General features: G+C 43.9%; 1 protein-coding gene across 1 annotated transcript in view; it reads left to right on the plus strand.

Annotated features, from left to right (window-relative positions):
* myo5aa (myosin VAa) overlaps positions 1 to 17425 on the plus strand; it is an 80136-nt gene that overhangs the window by 3243 nt on the left and 59468 nt on the right. The window lies entirely within an intron of this gene.

Below are 17425 nucleotides of genomic sequence, written 5' to 3' on the forward strand. Positions count from 1 at the left end.
ACACAATAGAAAAGTCTATATACATTGTGTGCAAATGAGTAAAGGCAGTAAATAGGCCGTAGTGGCGAAATAATTACAATTTAGCAGTTTAACACTGCAGTGAGATGTGCAGAAGATGAATGTGCAAGTCGAGATACTGGGGTGCAAAGGAGCAAAAATAATAATAATATGGGGATGAGGTAGTTGGATGGGCTATTTACAGATGGGTTATGTACAGGTGCAATGATTTGTAAGCTGCTCTGACAGCTGATGCTTAAAGTTAGTGAGGGAGATATGAGTGTCATGCTTCATTGGTTTGTGCAATTTGTTCCAGTCATTGGGAGCAGAGAACTGTAAGGAAAGGTGGCCAAAGGAGGAATTGGCTTTGGGGGTGATCAGTGAAATTTACCTGCTGGAGCGTGTGCTACGGGTGGGTGCTGCTATGGTGACCAGTGAGCTGAGATAAGGCGGGGCTTTACCTAGCAAAGTCTTATAGATGACCTGGAGCCAGTGGGTTTGATGACAAATATGAAGCGATGACCAGCCAACGAGAGCATACAGGTCACAGTGGTGGGTAGTATATGGGGCTTTGGTGACAAAACGGATGGCACTGTGATAGACTACATCCAGTTTGCTGAGTAGAGTGTTGGAGGCTATTTTGTAAATGACATCACCGAAGTCCAGGCTCGGTAGCATAGTCAGTTTTACGAGGTTATGTTTGGCAGCATGAGTGAAGGAATAGGAATGTTGTGAAATAGGAAGCCAATTCTAGATTTAATTTTGGATTGGAGATGCTTAATGTGAGTCTGGAAGGAGACTTTACAGTCTAACCAGACACTTAGAATATGTGGACAACTACAAATACCTAAGTCAGAACCGTCTAGAGTAGTGATCCTAGACGGGCGGGCAGGTGCGGGCAGCGATCGGTTGAAGAGCATGCATTATGTTTTACTTGCATTTTAGAGCAGTTGGAGGCCACGGAAGAAGAGTTATATGGCAAACACATGCAAACACATGGGAAGACCCCTGTGGGAAAAACAGGCAGACAAAAAAACAGCAACCAGGTAATGGATTAGATTGATGTGTTTTTTTTTTTTTTTTTTTCACCAACTGCAATTTTTTTTTGTGTGTATACTTCCACGCAAGATATTACACTTACCAAGCGAACTTTAGAAACTTTGTACCTCAAACCATACGGACATCCGCTGACAAAATGAAAGAGAACGTGTGTCGCGACCATGGGCTCTATATATAGGGGCGGACCCCAGCCGTGACACAGGTGTAAACGGGGAGTAAATCTGTAAATCCTCACCTCGGATGTATCCCTCCGCCGCGGAGTGATACCAATGTATTGGAATGATCCAATACAGTGAAACATAACACGGCCCAAGTGCAAGACAGCTAGGCCAGGGGAATGGTGAGAGATAAAGACGTATCACTGTCTGATGAAGACAGCTAGGCCAGGGGAATGCTGAGAGATAAAGACGTACCACTGCCTGATGAAGACAGCTAGGCCAGGGGAATGCTGAGAGATAAAGATGTATCACTGCCTGATGAAGACAGCTAGGCCAGGGGAATGCTGAGAGATAAAGACGTACCACTGCCTGATGAAGACAGCTAGGCCAGGGGAATGCTGAGAGATAAAGACGTACCACTGCCTGATGAAGACAGCTAGGCCAGGGGAATGCTGAGAGATGAAGACGTACCACTGCCTGATCAAAACAGCCCAAATAGAGGGATGCAATTTGAGTTTAGTATAATTAGAATAAAGAAATGAATGACAACAGCCTAGAATAACAAGACCCAACAAAGAAAATAATACTACTTTGTTGTTGATGTTTTTGACCAACAATGTGAGGAGGATAATTCAGATGAGAGCAGAGAGTCTGGGTGTGTGAGAAAGAGAGATGAGTTGCCCCCCCCCCCCCCCCTCCCTCCACAAGGCCAGCTGCTGTATTCAGAATGAACAGAGAGTGGTGTGTGTCAGTGTGGTGTGAATGACTGATACCCTGAAGTGTCCGGGTCCTCAGGGTTACTACTATCACATCCATCCACACACCAGAAGAAGGAGTGTGTGGATATATTAGAGACATATAGAAAGATTGTGTTAGACAGAACGGCAGTGTGTTTCCATCTGTCTGCAGACATGACTGTCCAGACCGCTGCACAAATGAAGTCTTTCCATAAAAACTGAAATGTCTGTGCATTGCTAATGCCTTTTAGTCGAAGTGTCAAAGGGTGTGTCACATCAGAGGTTTTCCCTGAGGGGGTGTGTGCTTTTATTTGTGTACAGAGGTCTAGGGAACACTCTTCTTTTTGTGTCTCTAACCAATAAACGGTTAGTTCAGAAGGTCCTCCGCTGCATACGCAACACACACACACACACACACACCAGTGTTTCCCACAAGTACATAGATTAGCCAGCCAAATAGAAAAGGTAGCCAGCCAGGCGCCCCTGGTTCGGGGGTGCTAGCCCCCAAGGGTTCAACTTTTTTATTTTATTTTTTTGCCTAAGGAGCTCTATTCTGGTGGCCTCGTACATTCCAATACCATTATTCCTTCCGAAATGCACAGCGAAATTATGAAATACTTTATCCAATTTACCTCCCAGATTGGAAACATTTGTTGTGATATTGTGTAGAGAGAAATGTACATTTGTGGGTGTAGTTACCCTTTAATTTAAGTGCACACCTAGGAAGAGGCTGTTGTTTAGCAGTACATGTAATGGGAGTTTGCAAAACAAATAGCCACTGGATTGATACAAATAATCATGTTATCATTCTGCCAGGTAGGCAGAGGCTACTTTCTAGTTAACATTTAATTGAGAATGTTTTTGGGAAAGCCTTTCCATCTACCAGAAGACTCTTCTCATTAACAGCATCACTAAAGGCTACAGAAAGTAGAAGATGCACCACTCACTCAGACAGGAGCATTATCTCTGCCTCTACAGAAAGTAGAAGATGCACCGTACACTCAGACAGGAGCATTCTCTCTGCCTCTACAGAAAGTAGAAGATGCACCGTACACTCAGACAGGAGCATTCTCTCTGCCTCTACAGAAAGTAGAAGATGCACCGTACACTCAGACAGGAGCATTCTCTCTGCCTCTACAGAAAGTAGAAGATGCACCGTATACTCAGACAGGAGCATTCTCTTTGCCTCTACAGAAAGTTGCAGGAAATAGGAATCACTGATGCCTTCTGTTCATGTCTTAAGATAAACTTGGGCAAATTATGAATTTAATATTTATTTAGTTGATTCCCTACTAAGGTCAATACATTTTTTTAATATGGTTGAATTCTGTTTTAATGCCTGGGTTCCATGTGGGCCCTAATTATCATATGTGGATCAGAATGAGGCTCTCCACTTCCTATTGTTCCTGCAGTGATTCACCGTCTTCATTGAATGTTTTCATAATTAGCCTATACAGTGTCTCCAGAAAGTATTCATACTCCTAGACTTATTCCACAATAGTTTGTGTTACAGCCTGAATTCAAAATGGATTAAACCGATTTCTTTCTCTCACCCATCTACACATAATACCCCATAATGACAAAGTGAAAACCGATTATTTATTTTTTGACATTTTTGCTCATTTATTGAAAATGAAATATAGAAATATCTCATTTACATAAGTATTCACACCCCTGCGTCAATACTTTGTTGAAGCACCTTTGGCAGCGATTGCATCTGAGTCTATCTGTGTAAATCTCTTAAGAGCTTTCCACACCTGGATTGTGAAACATTTGCACATTATTCTTTCCAAAAGTCTTCAAGCTCTGTGAATTTGGTTATTGATCATTGCTAGACCACCATTTTCAGGTCTTGCCATAGATTTTCAAGCAGATTTATGTCAAAACTGTAACTCGACCACTCAGGAACATTCACTGTCTTCTTAGCAACTCCAGTGTATATTTGGCCTTGTGTTTCAGGTTATTGTCCTGCTGAAGGGTGAATTCATCTCCCAGTGTCTGGTGGAAAGCAGACTGAATCAGGTTTTCCTTTAGGATTTTTCCTGTGCATAGCTCCATTTATTTTTATTCTCAAAAAGTTACTGAGTTAGGAAGGACGTCTGTATCTTTGTAGTGACTGGGTGTATTGATACATCATCCAAAGTGTAATGAATAACTTTACCATGCTCAAAGGGATATTCAATGTCTGCTTTTAAAAAAAACTTTTACCCATCTAGAGTTGAAGTCAGAAGTTTACATACACTTAGGTTGGAGTCATTAAAGCTCGTTTTTCAACCACTCCACAAATTTCTTGTTAACAAACTATAGTTTTGGCAAGTTGGTTAGGACATCTACTTTGTGCTTGACACAAGTAATTGTTCCAACAATTGTTTACAGACATATTATTTCACTTGCAATTCACTGTATCACAATTCCAGTGGGTCAGAAGTTTACATACACTAAGTTGACTGTGCCTTTAAACAGCTTGGAAAATTCCAGAAAATGTCATGGCTTTAAAAGCTTCTGATAGGCTAATTGTCACAATTTGAGTCAATTGGAGGTGTACCTGTGGATGTATTTCAAGGCCTACCTTTAAACTCGGTGCCTCTTTGCTTGACATCATGGGAAAATCAAAAGAAATCAGCCAAGACCTCAGAAAAGCAATTGTAGACCTCCACAAGTCTGGTTCATCGGGAGCAATTTCCAAACGCCTGAATGTCACAGTGTAGCTTCCGTCCCTCTCCTCGCCCTTACCTGGGCTCGAACCAGGGACCCTCTGCACACACAGACAACAGCCACCCTCGAAGCATCGTTACCCATCGCTCCACAAAAGCCGCAGCCCTTGCAGAGCAAGGGAAACAACTACTTCAAGGTCTCAGAGCGAGTGACGTCACCGATTTGAAACGCTATTAGCGTGCACCCCGCTAGCCATTTCACACCGGTTACGTGAAGGTACCACGTTAATCTGTACAAACAATAATACGCAAGTATAAACATGCAGCCGTCATTCTGCTCAGGAAGGAGACGCGTTCTGTCTCCTAGAGAAGAACGTACTTTGGTGCGATAAGTGCAACTCAATCCCAGAACAACAGCAAAGGACTTTGTGAAGATGCTGGAGGAAATGGGTACAGAAGTATCTATATCCATAGTAAAACAAGTCCTATATCGACATAACCTTCTTCTCAGCAAGGAAGAAGCCACTGCTCCAAAACCGCTTTAAAAAAGCCAGACTACGGTTTGCAACTGCATATGGGGACAAAGATCATACTTTTTTGCAGAAATGTCCTCTGGTCTGATGAAACAAAAATGGAACTGTTTGTCCATAATGACCATCATTATGTTTGTAGGAAAAAGGGGGAGGCTTGCAAGCCGAAGAACACCATCCCAACCGTGAAGCACGGGGATGGCAGCATCATGTTGTGGGGTTGCTTTGCTGCAGGAGGGACTGGTGCACTTCACAAAATAGATGGCATCATGTGGCAGGAAAATTATGTGGATATATTGAAGCAACATCTCAAGACATTAGTCAGGAAGTTAAGGCTTGGTAGCAAATGGGTCTTCCAAATGGACAATGACCCCAAGCATACTTCCAAAGTTGTGGCAAAATGGATTCAGGACAACAAAGTCAAGGTATTGGAGTGGCCATCACAAAGCCCTGACCTCAATCGCATAGAAAATGTGTGGGCAGAACTGAAAAAGCGTGTGCGAGCAATGAGGCCTACAAACCTGACTCAGTTACACCAGCTCTGTCAGGAGGAATGGGCCAAAATTCACCCAACTTATTGTGGAAAGCTTGTGGAAGGCTACCCGAAACGTTTGACCCAAGATAAACAATTTAAAGGCAATGCTACCAAATACTAATTGAGTGTACGTATGTAAACTTCTGACCCACTGTGAATGTGATGAAAGAAATAAACGCTGAAAGAAATAATTCTCTCTACTAATATTCTGACATTTCACGTTCTTAAAATAAAGTGGTGATCCTAATTGACCTAAAACAGGGAATTTTTACTCAGATTAAATATCAGGAATTGTGAAACTGAGATTAAATGTATTTGACTAAGGTGTATGTAAACTTCCGACTTCAACTGTACCAATAGGTGCCCTTCTTTGTGAGGCATTGGAAAACCTCCCTGGTCTTTGGTTGAATCTGTGTTTTGAAATTCACTGCTCAACTGAGGGACCTTACAGATAATTGTATATGCGGGGTACAGATATGAGGTAGTCATTCAAAAATCATGTTAAACACTTATTGCACAGAATGAGTCCATGCAGCTTATTATGTGACAAGTTTAGCACTTTTTTTTGTCCTGAACTTTTATATAGGCTAGCCATAACAAAGTGGTTGAATACCTATTGACAGCTGTTTCATTTTTTATTAATTAGTAAAAATGTCCCCCAAAAATACTCCACTTTGACATTATGGGGCATTGTGTGTAGGCCAGTGCAAAACATCTAAACTTAATCCATTTTAAATTGAGGCTGTAACACAAAAAAATGTGGGGAAAGTCAAGGGGTGTGAATACTGTAGGCACTGTACAAGTTAGGGAGCCTAAATGAACGGCTCTCTCACCGATGCGATTCGGTATGCTACATTGACTGACGAGAGTCACTCTCTTTAGTGTCACTGTCTGGTACCGTTACCATGTACAATACATGGGACGTGCGAATTCACTAGCGTCATGCTTTCTCCCTCCTACATGTAAAGAAATCTGACTGCAACCAACCACAGCACATATACATTGTACCGGCAGGCCGTGGGTCAGACAGCAGACTGTGTTTCCTTGTCATCATTCGCTTTGTGACTGACAGGCACATCATGCTAGCAAATGGAAACTTTTAAATGAAAAGTAGCCTAGTTAATATGAAGTGCAAAAAGTAGCCAGCTGAAAATGAGTTTGTAATCGGCTGATTAGCCGACTGCTGGCGCGAATGGAAAATACTGTGCGCACACACAGGGTGGTATTGTAAACTAGGTTTGTCTCCTGTCTGCTCCGGCCGTGGGAGAGTCAGAGGACCCAATATTCTAGTGGGAAGCGAAAGGAGGGAGAGAGGAGAAAGAAGGCAGGTGAAGGTACAATGAAGAAATGCATAGCTCAGTAATTGAGACATATTGGGATCAAACTCACAACCCAGCTGTTGCCAGTACCAATAACTATAATTCTGCTGTTGCCAGTACCAATAACTATAATTCTGCAGTTGCCAGCACCAATAACTATAATTCTGCTGTTGTCAGCACCAATAACTATAATTCTGCCGTTGCTAGTACCAATAATAATAATTCTGCTGTTGCCAGCACCAATAACTATAATTCTGCTGTTGCCAGCACCAATAACTATAATTCTGCTGTTGCCAGCACCAATAACTATAATTCTGCTGTTGCCAGTACCAATAATAATAATTATGCTGTTGTCAGCACCAATAATAATAATTCTGCTGTTGCCAGCACCAATAACTATAATTCTGCTGTTGCCAGTACCAAAAACTATAATTCTGCTGTTGCCAGCACCAATAACTATAATTCTGCTGTTGCTAGTATCAATAATAATAATTATGCTGTTACCAGCACCAATAACTATAATTCTGCTGTTTGTTGCCAGTACCAATAACTATAATTCTGCTGTTGTCAGTACCAATAATAATAATTCTGCTGTTGTCAGTACCAATAACTATAATTCTGCAGTTGCCAGCACCAATAACTATAATTCTGCTGTTGTCAGCACCAATAACTATAATTCTGCTGTTGCCAGTACCAATAATAATAATTCTGCTGTTGCCAGCACCAATAACTATAATTCTGCTGTTGCTAGTACCAATAATAATAATTCTGCTGTTGCCAGCACCAATAACTATAATTCTGCTGTTGCCAGCACCAATAACTATAATTCTGCTGTTGCCAGCACCAATAACTATAATTCTGCTGTTGCCAGCACCAATAACTATAATTCTGCTGTTGCCAGCACCAATAACTATAATTCTGCTGTTGCCAGCACCAATCACTATAATTCTGCTGTTGCCAGCACCAATCACTATAATTCTGCTGTTGCCAGCACCAATAACTATAATTCTGCTGTTGCCAGCACCAATAACTATAATTCTGCTGTTGCCAGTACCAATAATAATAATTCTGCTGTTGCCAGCACCAATAACTATAATTCTGCTGTTGCCAGTACCAATAACTATAATTCTGCTGTTGCCAGCACCAATAGTAATAATTCTGCTGTTGCCAGTACCAATAACTATAATTCTGCTGTTGCCAGTACAAAAAACTATAATTCTGCTGTTGCCAGCACCAATAACTATAATTCTGCTGTTGCTAGTATCAATAATAATAATTATGCTGTTACCAGCACCAATAACTATAATTCTGCTGTTGTCAGTACCAATAACTATAATTCTGCTGTTGCCAGTACCAATAATAATAATTCTGCTGCTGCCAGCACCAATAACTATAATTCTGCTGTTGTCAGCACCAATAACTGTAATTCTGCTGTTGCCAGTACCAATAATAATAATTCTGCTGTTGCCAGCACCAATAACTATAATTCTGCTGTTGCCAGTACCAATAATAATAATTATGCTGTTGCCAGTACGAATAATAATAATTATGCTGTTGCCAGTACCAATAACTATGATTCTGCTGTTGCCAGTACCAATAACTATAATTCTGCTGTTGCCAGTACCAGTAACTATAATTCTGCTGTTGTCAGTACCAATAATAATAATTCTGCTGTTGCCAGTACCAATAACTATAATTCTGCTGTTGCCAGCACCAATAACTATAATTCTGCTGTTGCCAGCACCAATAACTATAATTCTGCTGTTGCCAGCACCAATAACTATAATTCTGCTGTTGCCAGCACCAATAACTATAATTCTGCTGTTGCCAGCACCAATCACTATAATTCTGCTGTTGCCAGCACCAATCACTATAATTCTGCTGTTGCCAGCACCAATAACTATAATTCTGCTGTTGCCAGCACCAATAACTATAATTCTGCTGTTGCCAGTACCAATAATAATAATTCTGCTGTTGCCAGCACCAATAACTATAATTCTGCTGTTGCCAGTACCAATAACTATAATTCTGCTGTTGCCAGCACCAATAGTAATAATTCTGCTGTTGCCAGTACCAATAACTATAATTCTGCTGTTGCCAGTACAAAAAACTATAATTCTGCTGTTGCCAGCACCAATAACTATAATTCTGCTGTTGCTAGTATCAATAATAATAATTATGCTGTTACCAGCACCAATAACTATAATTCTGCTGTTGTCAGTACCAATAATAATAATTCTGCTGTTGCCAGTACCAATAACTATAATTCTGCTGTTGCCAGCACCAATAATAATAATTCTGCTGTTGCCAGTACCAATAATAATAATTCTGCTGTTGTCAGTACCAATAATAATAATTATGCTGTTGCCAGTACGAATAATAATAATTATGCTGTTGCCAGTACCAATAACTATGATTCTGCTGTTGCCAGTACCAATAACTATAATTCTGCTGTTGCCAGCAACAATAACTATAATTCTGCTGTTGCCAGTACCAGTAACTATAATTCTGCTGTTGTCAGTACCAATAATAATAATTCTGCTGTTGCCAGTACCAATAACTATAATTCTGCTGTTGCCAGCACCAATAATAATAATTCTGCTGTTGCCAGTACCAATAATAATAATTCTGCTGTTGTCAGTACCAATAATAATAATTATGCTGTTGCCAGTACCAATAATAATAATTATGCTGTTGCCAGTACCAATAACTATGATTCTGCTGTTGCCAGTACCAATAACTATAAATCTGCTGTTGCCAGCAACAATAACTATAATTCTGCTATTGCCAGTACCAGTAACTATAATTCTGCTGTTGCCAGTACCAGTAACTATAATTCTGCTGTTGCTAGTACCAGTAACTATAATTCTGCTGTTGCCAGCACCAATAATAATAATTCTGCTGTTGTCAGTACTAATAATAATAATTATGCTGTTGCCAGTACGAATAATAATAATTATGCTGTTGCCAGTACTAATAATAATAATTCTGCTGTTGTCAGTACTAATAATAATAATTATGCTGTTGCCAGTACGAATAATAATAATTATGCTGTTGCCAGTACCAATAACTATAATTCTGCTGTTGCCAGCAACAATAACTATAATTCTGCTGTTGCCAGTACCAGTAACTATAATTCTGCTGTTGCCAGTACCAATAACTATAATTCTGCTGTTGCCAGCACCAATAACTATAATTCTGCTGTTGCCAGCACCAATAACTATAATTCTGCTGTTGCCAGTACCAATAACTATGATTCTGCTGTTGCCAGTACCAATAACTATAATTCTGCTGTTGCCAGCAACAATAACTATAATTCTGCTGTTGCCAGTACCAGTAACTATAATTCTGCTGTTGCCAGCACCAATAACTATAATTCTGCTGTTGCCAGCACCAATAACTATAATTCTGCTGTTGCCAGCACCAATAACTATAATTCTGTTGTTGCCAGTACCAATAACTATGATTCTGCTGTTGCCAGTACCAATAACTATGATTCTGCTGTTGCCAGTACCAATAACTATAATTCTGCTGTTGCCAGTACCAATAACTATAATTCTGCTGTTGCCAGCACCAATAACTATAATTCTGCTGTTGCCAGTACCAATAACTATAATTCTGCTGTTGCCAGTACCAATAACTATAATTCTGCTGTTGCCAGCACCAATAACTATAATTCTGCTGTTGCCAGTACCAATAACTATGATTCTGCTGTTGCCAGCACCAAACCCACAACTCAAAGGGTTAAGTTTAGGTCTAGCTTACAGCGTGACGTTATTCTGTTGGAATGAATGGCAGCTCATTCCTTTTCACTATAGAAAAATGTCTTGTCATTTTGACAGCATTAAAATGACATCTCTGCTGTCACGGGTTGGTGAACAGAGTGTATCTAGTCATCAGACTGTAGTAGGCTCCAGTAGTCAGTCAGGTCTAGCCTAAAGGGCATTAGGGAGAGCACAGTCATTTAGGAACTCAGAGAAGAATACAGCATCTCTCAGCTCAAAGCTAAACACACTTTCCTCATGCTACTGATCAGGTCAGCTAGTAAGACAAACTGCTGGACCATTTCATAATTGTGTGTCTGTGTTTTCCTCTGACGCTGATACGGGACATGTGCATTAGATTACCACGGTAACTCTGTTATGGTAATTGAGCGGAGAAGTCGTGTCCACAGTGCGATCTAGATGACATCCTGCTGCTCCACTCTCAAATACAGACGGACAGACGGACAGACAGACAGACGGACAGACAGACAGTGTGTGAGTGAAGGAGTGTGTGTGTAGAGCTGGGCGATATGGACCAAAATTCATATCACAATAAATTGACTGAATTATCACCAGAACGACAAGTTTATAACATTATGTGCACCACAGTTATTAAAAAAAATATTTCCCTTAACTACTATTACCAAACGTATTTAATTTCAAGCTTCACCCTTCTCTAGTAGGGCCCTATAGGTTATTTATCATAATGAACAATATCAGCCAAATGTCCACATAAGTGGTTGGTTTGGTCGGTGTCGATAATTTTTGGTTCTTCGTCCCAGCTCGTATGTGTGTTTGAGCGAGTTTTTGTCTGCCTCCATTCTCATGTGACTGAGGGGTGGTAGTCTGGGCTGGGAGGGCGGGAGCTGGGCTGTTTGACTGAAATCTGGGTTGTTCAATGACAGGGTTGGACCAGAGCAAAGTAGAAGGCAGAGGGAGAGAGACAGAGTCCTGATCGCTGTCAGACACAATGGGAATATTTCATCTGTCCGCAACGCTATAACCATCACTCTAATCGATTCACCTCCCTCTGCTGGCCAGGTGTGTGGCAGGGAGTGTGTTGCAAGGTGTGTGTGTGGGGCCGGGAGGTGAAGAGGAGGGGGGCAAAGTTTAAGATAAGGCTCTGGGATCTGCTGAGGCGTAAAGATGAACGAGAATCAGGAGTTGGATTATATGTTTGTCAAAGTAAGTTCACTTCCTTTCATTTGGCTTGGTTTGGTTATTTCTCTATTGTGTTGTAGTAGAACGTTTCAGGCCTGTGTGTGAGAGCGTGGCCTGTCCAGTAGCTCTGTGAGTTGGGGACAACATGGAGGTCAGACACACCCTGGTCTGCACTGATCTGGTGTCCTAACTAGTGTCCTAACTCCCCTGTCTCTCCTGTACCAGGAAGGGTTGTTTGTCTGTTGAACTCTGCATCCTAAATGGAACCCTGTATGGTACCCAAAGGGCTCTGATCAAAAGTAGTGTACTTTATAAGGAATAGGGTGCCATTTGGGATGCTACCACCATGAGTGTTCCAGTAGGCCTTGGAACTTCAACCAACACAGGAACAACAGAGGGCTGCCCAACAAGACTGTTTCAGACAGTTAGGAGCACTATCTAGATTATCATACCTACATACCTTCCTTCTGTCATACCCCGTTATACGCTATTATACAATGGGAACTCTCTACTGTACTGTCGTAGTCAGGGCTGCTGTACTGTCGTAGTCAGGGCTGGTGTACTGTCGTAGTCAGGGCTGCTGTACTGTCATAGTCAGGGATACTGTACTGTCGTAGTCAGGGCTACTGTACTGTTGTAGTCAGGGCTACTGTACTGTCGGAGTCAGGGCTACTGTACTGTCGGAGTCAGGGCTACTGTGCTGTCGGAGTCAGGGCTACTGTGCTGTCGGAGTCAGGGCTACTGTGCTGTCGGAGTCAGGGCTACTGTGCTGTCGTAGTCAGGGCTGCTGTGCTGTCGTAGTCAGGGCTGCTGTGCTGTCGTAGTCAGGGCTGCTGTGCTGTCGGAGTCAGGGCTGCTGTGCTGTCGGAGTCAGGGCTGCTGTACTGTCATACTGTACTCCTGTTTGCTAAATGTCTGCATGGTAACTAATGGGATGAGACAGAGAAGTTACTGTAAGACAGACACTCTATGGGTTGACACTGTCGGTATCGAGAGCAGAGATGAAGGGAGGATGGAGAGAGGAAGGGGGGGATGGGGAGAGGAAGGGGGGGATGGAGAGAGGAAGGGGGGATGGAGAGAGGAAAGTGGGATGGAGAGAGCGAGGGATGGGGTAATGAGATGGGGAGGGAAAGAGGGCGAACGAGCGCTCAAGGTAGTGTTTCCCAGGAAATCAGGGATTTTCATCAACATCGGTTTTCCCCAAGATTCCTACATCTGCCCCTCTCCTCCCCCCATCCTCTCCTCCTCTTCCTCCTGTGTCTCTGCTGAGGTGTGTACTGGGGAGCGTTAAACCAAAGATGTTTTAGAAACTCTGTTGTTAAACAGAAAAGCAGCAGTTTCTCACATGAGGCTCTGTCATGTGATGAACCGGGTCATGTGATGAGGGGGCCGCAGTTACCGCGAGATTAGTTCTACTGCTCACAGTGTTGACTAGACTAATTACACACACACACACACACACACACACACACACACACACACACACACACACGCAGTGGGCAGGGCTCCATTTTGGATGAATAAATTATTATAGTTTAATGGAGCAGAAACATTGAAGAACATTATGAACTGGGTGGTTCGAGCCCTGAATTCTGATTGGCTTACAACTGTGGTATATCAGACCCTATACCATGGGTATGACAAAACCATTTATTTTTACTGCTCTAATTACGTTGGTAACCAGTTTATAATAACAGTAAGGCAGCTCGGGGGTTTGTGGTATATGGCCAATATTGTAGGATTTTAATGAATTTATTTGCAAATTATGGTCACCTACAAACAAGCAAGATTTCTGTCTCTCACAGACCTGTAACTTCTTCTTTAAGAAGCTCCTCTTTCCTCCACTCGTACCTGTATTAATGGCACCTGTTTGAACTTGTTATCAGTATAAAAGACACCTGTCCACAACCTCAAACAGTCACACTCCAAACTCCACTATGGCCAAGACCAAAGAGCTGTCAAAGGACACCAGACCTGCACCAGGCTGGGAAGACTGAATCTGCAATAGGTAAGCAGCTTGGTTTGAAGAAATCAACTGTGGGAGCAATTATTAGGAAATGGAAGACATACAAGACCACTGATAATCTCCCTCGATCTGGAGCTCCACGCAAGATCTCACCCCGTGGGGTCAAAATGATCACAAGAACGGTGAGCAAAAATCCCAGAACCACACGGGGGGACCTAGTGAATGACCTGCAGAGAGCTGGGACCAAAGTAACAAAGCCTACCATCAGTAACACACTACGCCGCCAGGGACTCAAATCCTGCAGTGCCAGACGTGTCCCCCTGCTTAAGCCAGTACATGTCCAGGCCCGTCTGAAGTTTGCTAGAGAGCATTTGGATGATCCAGAAGAAGATTGGGAGAATGTCATATGGTCAGATGAAACCAAAATATAACTTTTTGGTAAAAACTCAACTCGTTGTGTTTGGAGGACAAAGAATGCTGAGTTGCATCCAAAGAACACCATACCTACTGTGAAGCATGGGGGTGGAAACATCATGCTTTGGGGCTGTTTTTCTGCAAAGGGACCAGGACTACTGATCCGTGTAAAGGAAAGAATGAATGGGGCCATGTATCGTGAGATTTTGAGTGAAAACCTCCTTCCATCAGCAAGGGCATTGAAGATGAAACGTGGCTGGGTCTTTCAGCATGACATTGATCCCAAACACACCGCCCAGGCAACGAAGGAGTGGCTTCGTAAGAAGCATTTCAAGGTCCTGGAGTGGCCTAGCCAGTCTCCAGATCTCAACCCCATAGAAAATCTTTGGAGGGAGTCCGTGTTGCCCAGCAACATCCCCAAAACATCACTGCTCTAGAGGAGATCTGCATGGAGGAATGGGAAAAATACCAGCAACAGTGTGTGAAAACCTCGTGAAGACTTACAGAAAACGTTTGACCTCTGTCATTGCCAACAAAGGGTATATAACAAAGTATTGAGATACACTTTTGTTATTGACCAAATACTTATTTTCCACCATATTTTGCTAATTAATTAATAAAAAATCCTACAATGTGATTTTCTGGATTTTTTTCTCATTTTGTCTGTCATAGTTGAAGTGTACCTATGATCAAAATTACAGGCCTCTCTCATCTTTTTAAGTGGGAGAACTTGCACAATTGGTGGCTGACTAAATACTTTTTTGTCCCACTGTACCCTTGCTAAGGGCTGTGTCCTGGCACTCTACGTTGTGTCGTGCTTAAGAACAGTCCTGAGCCGTGGTATATTGGCCATATACCACAACTCCTCGGGCCTTATGGTTTAATTATAATTGGGTTGGCTCATAGGGCCATTGATGCTCTCCATTTGAGCAGAGAGAGGCCTGGCCAGGGGGTGGAGGTTGTATTTACTGCTGCTCTACAGCCCTTCAGTGTTTCATCCTCCCCCTCAGCAGTAGTGAAGACACCAGGCCTGCAGGGTGAGGGCCGGCTGCAGTTCAACTCTCCTCATCCTCCCCCTCAGCAGTAGTGAAGACACCAGGCCTGCAGGGTGAGGGCCGGCTGCAGTTCAACTCTCCTCATCCTCCTCCTCTCCTCCATCTGCAGTCACAGTCAGTGATCTGTAATGCTGAGTTGTGAAAGCTACATGGTGGATGTCTGGCCTGTCCGGCTCTGTCAGATCAGGAGAAATAAAGGAATGAAGGACAGAGGAAGAGTGAACAAGAGGGGAGAAGGAGAAGAGGTGAAAGAGGGGGAGAGATCTGACTGATGAAGTGAAAGCTCAGTCTTAGAGGGTTAATCTGCTTCTAATAATCCTGTTGGCTGTGAACAAATGTATTAACACTTCTGCTGTTACTTTCTCCCCTCCTGTCCTCTCTCCCCCCTTCTGTCCTCTCTTCTCCCCCTCCTGTCCTCTCTTCCTCCCCCTCCTGTCCTCTCTTCCTCCCCCTCCTGGCCTCTCTTCTCCCACTCCTGGCCTCTCTTCTCCCCCTCCTGGCCTCTCTTCTCCCCCTCCTGGCCTCTCTTCTCCCCCTCCTGTCCTCTCTTCTCCCCCTCCTGTCCTCTCTTCTCCCCCTCCTGTCCTCTCTTCCTCCCCTCCTGTCCTCTCTTCCTCCCCCTCCTGTCCTCTCTTCCTCCCCCTCCTGTCCTCTCTTCCTCCCCCTCCTGTCCTCTCTTCCTCCCCCTCCTGTCCTCTCTTCCTCCCCCTCCTGTCCTCTCTTCCTGTCCTCTCTTCCTCCCCCTCCTGGCCTCTCTTCTCCCCCTCCTGGCCTCTCTTCTCCCCCTCATGTCCTCTCTTCTCCCCCTCATGTCCTCTCTTCCTCCCCCTCCTGTCCTCTCTTCCTGTCCTCCTGTCCTCTCTTCTCCCCCTCCTGTCCTCTCTTCCTCCCCCTCCTGTCCTCTCTTCCTCCCCCTCCTGTCCTCTCTTCCTCCCCCTCCTGTCCTCTCTTCCTCCCCTCCTGTCCTCTCTTCCTGTCCTCTCTTCCTCCCCCTCCTGGCCTCTCTTCTCCCCCTCCTGGCCTCTCTTCTCCCCCTCATGTCCTCTCTTCTCCCCCTCCTGTCCTCTCTTCTCCCCCTCCTGTCCTCTCTTCTCCCCCTCCTGTCCTCTCTTCTCCCCCTCCTGTCCTCTCTTCTCCCCCTCCTGTCCTCTCTTCCTCCCCCTCCTGTCCTCTCTTCCTGTCCTCTCTTCCTCCCCCTCCTGCCTCTCTTCCTCCCCCTCCTGGCCTCTCTTCCTCCCCCTCCTGGCCTCTCTTCCTCCCCCTCCTGGCCTCTCTTCTCCCCCCCTCCTGTCCTCTTCTCCCCCCCCTCCTGTCCTCTCTTCTCCCCCCCTCCTGTCCTCTCCCCCCCCTCCCCCTATCCTCTCTCCTCTCTTCTGGGTCTGCCTCACTAGCTCCTCGCCCCTAGTACACTGTACCAGTAGCATCTCTCAGAGCCTTTCAGTATTCACTGCTGTGAAAGGACTGGTATAACCAATGTGTGTGTGTGTGTGTGTGTGTGTGTGTGTGTGTGTGTGTGTGTGTGTGTGTGTGTGTGTGTGTGTGTGTGTGTGTGTGTGTGTGTGTGTGTGTGTGGAGGTGTAGTTCTCTGTGTAAGGATTAGATTAGAGGTAAATCCAGAGTTAATACAGTGTTGATCTTTAGTCTATTAGTCAGTCCTGGATTAATGGGCCGGCCTGAGTCGCTCCTGCCTTTCCCTGCTACCAAACACGTATACACTACTCTAATACAACTAACCACTGGGGTCAGAAGGTTGCTGGTGTTCTTACTGGTTGCTCTGGGCCCCTGAGGAAGGCACTGATGTACTAAACATCTCCAGGAGTAGACCTGCAGTGTGTAACAGTTTGTCAGGTTCATATCGAACGCTTGCCTCAGGCATATGTTAGCTCTACAGTAGCCCACTGAGCTAAAGCCTCAAGCAAGGTTACATCACACTCTGCTGCTTGCTGCAGACCCCTCTGTCCTCTCCCCCTCTTACACACAACTGTAGCTCTTCCTCTCCCCCTCTTACACACATCCCTGTAGCTCTTCCTCTCCCCCTCTTACACACATCCCTGTAGCTCTTCCTCTCCCCCTCTT

Source organism: Oncorhynchus kisutch, linkage group LG8 (assembly GCF_002021735.2).
Source record: "Oncorhynchus kisutch isolate 150728-3 linkage group LG8, Okis_V2, whole genome shotgun sequence".
NCBI classification, from domain to species: Eukaryota; Metazoa; Chordata; class Actinopteri; order Salmoniformes; family Salmonidae; genus Oncorhynchus; species Oncorhynchus kisutch.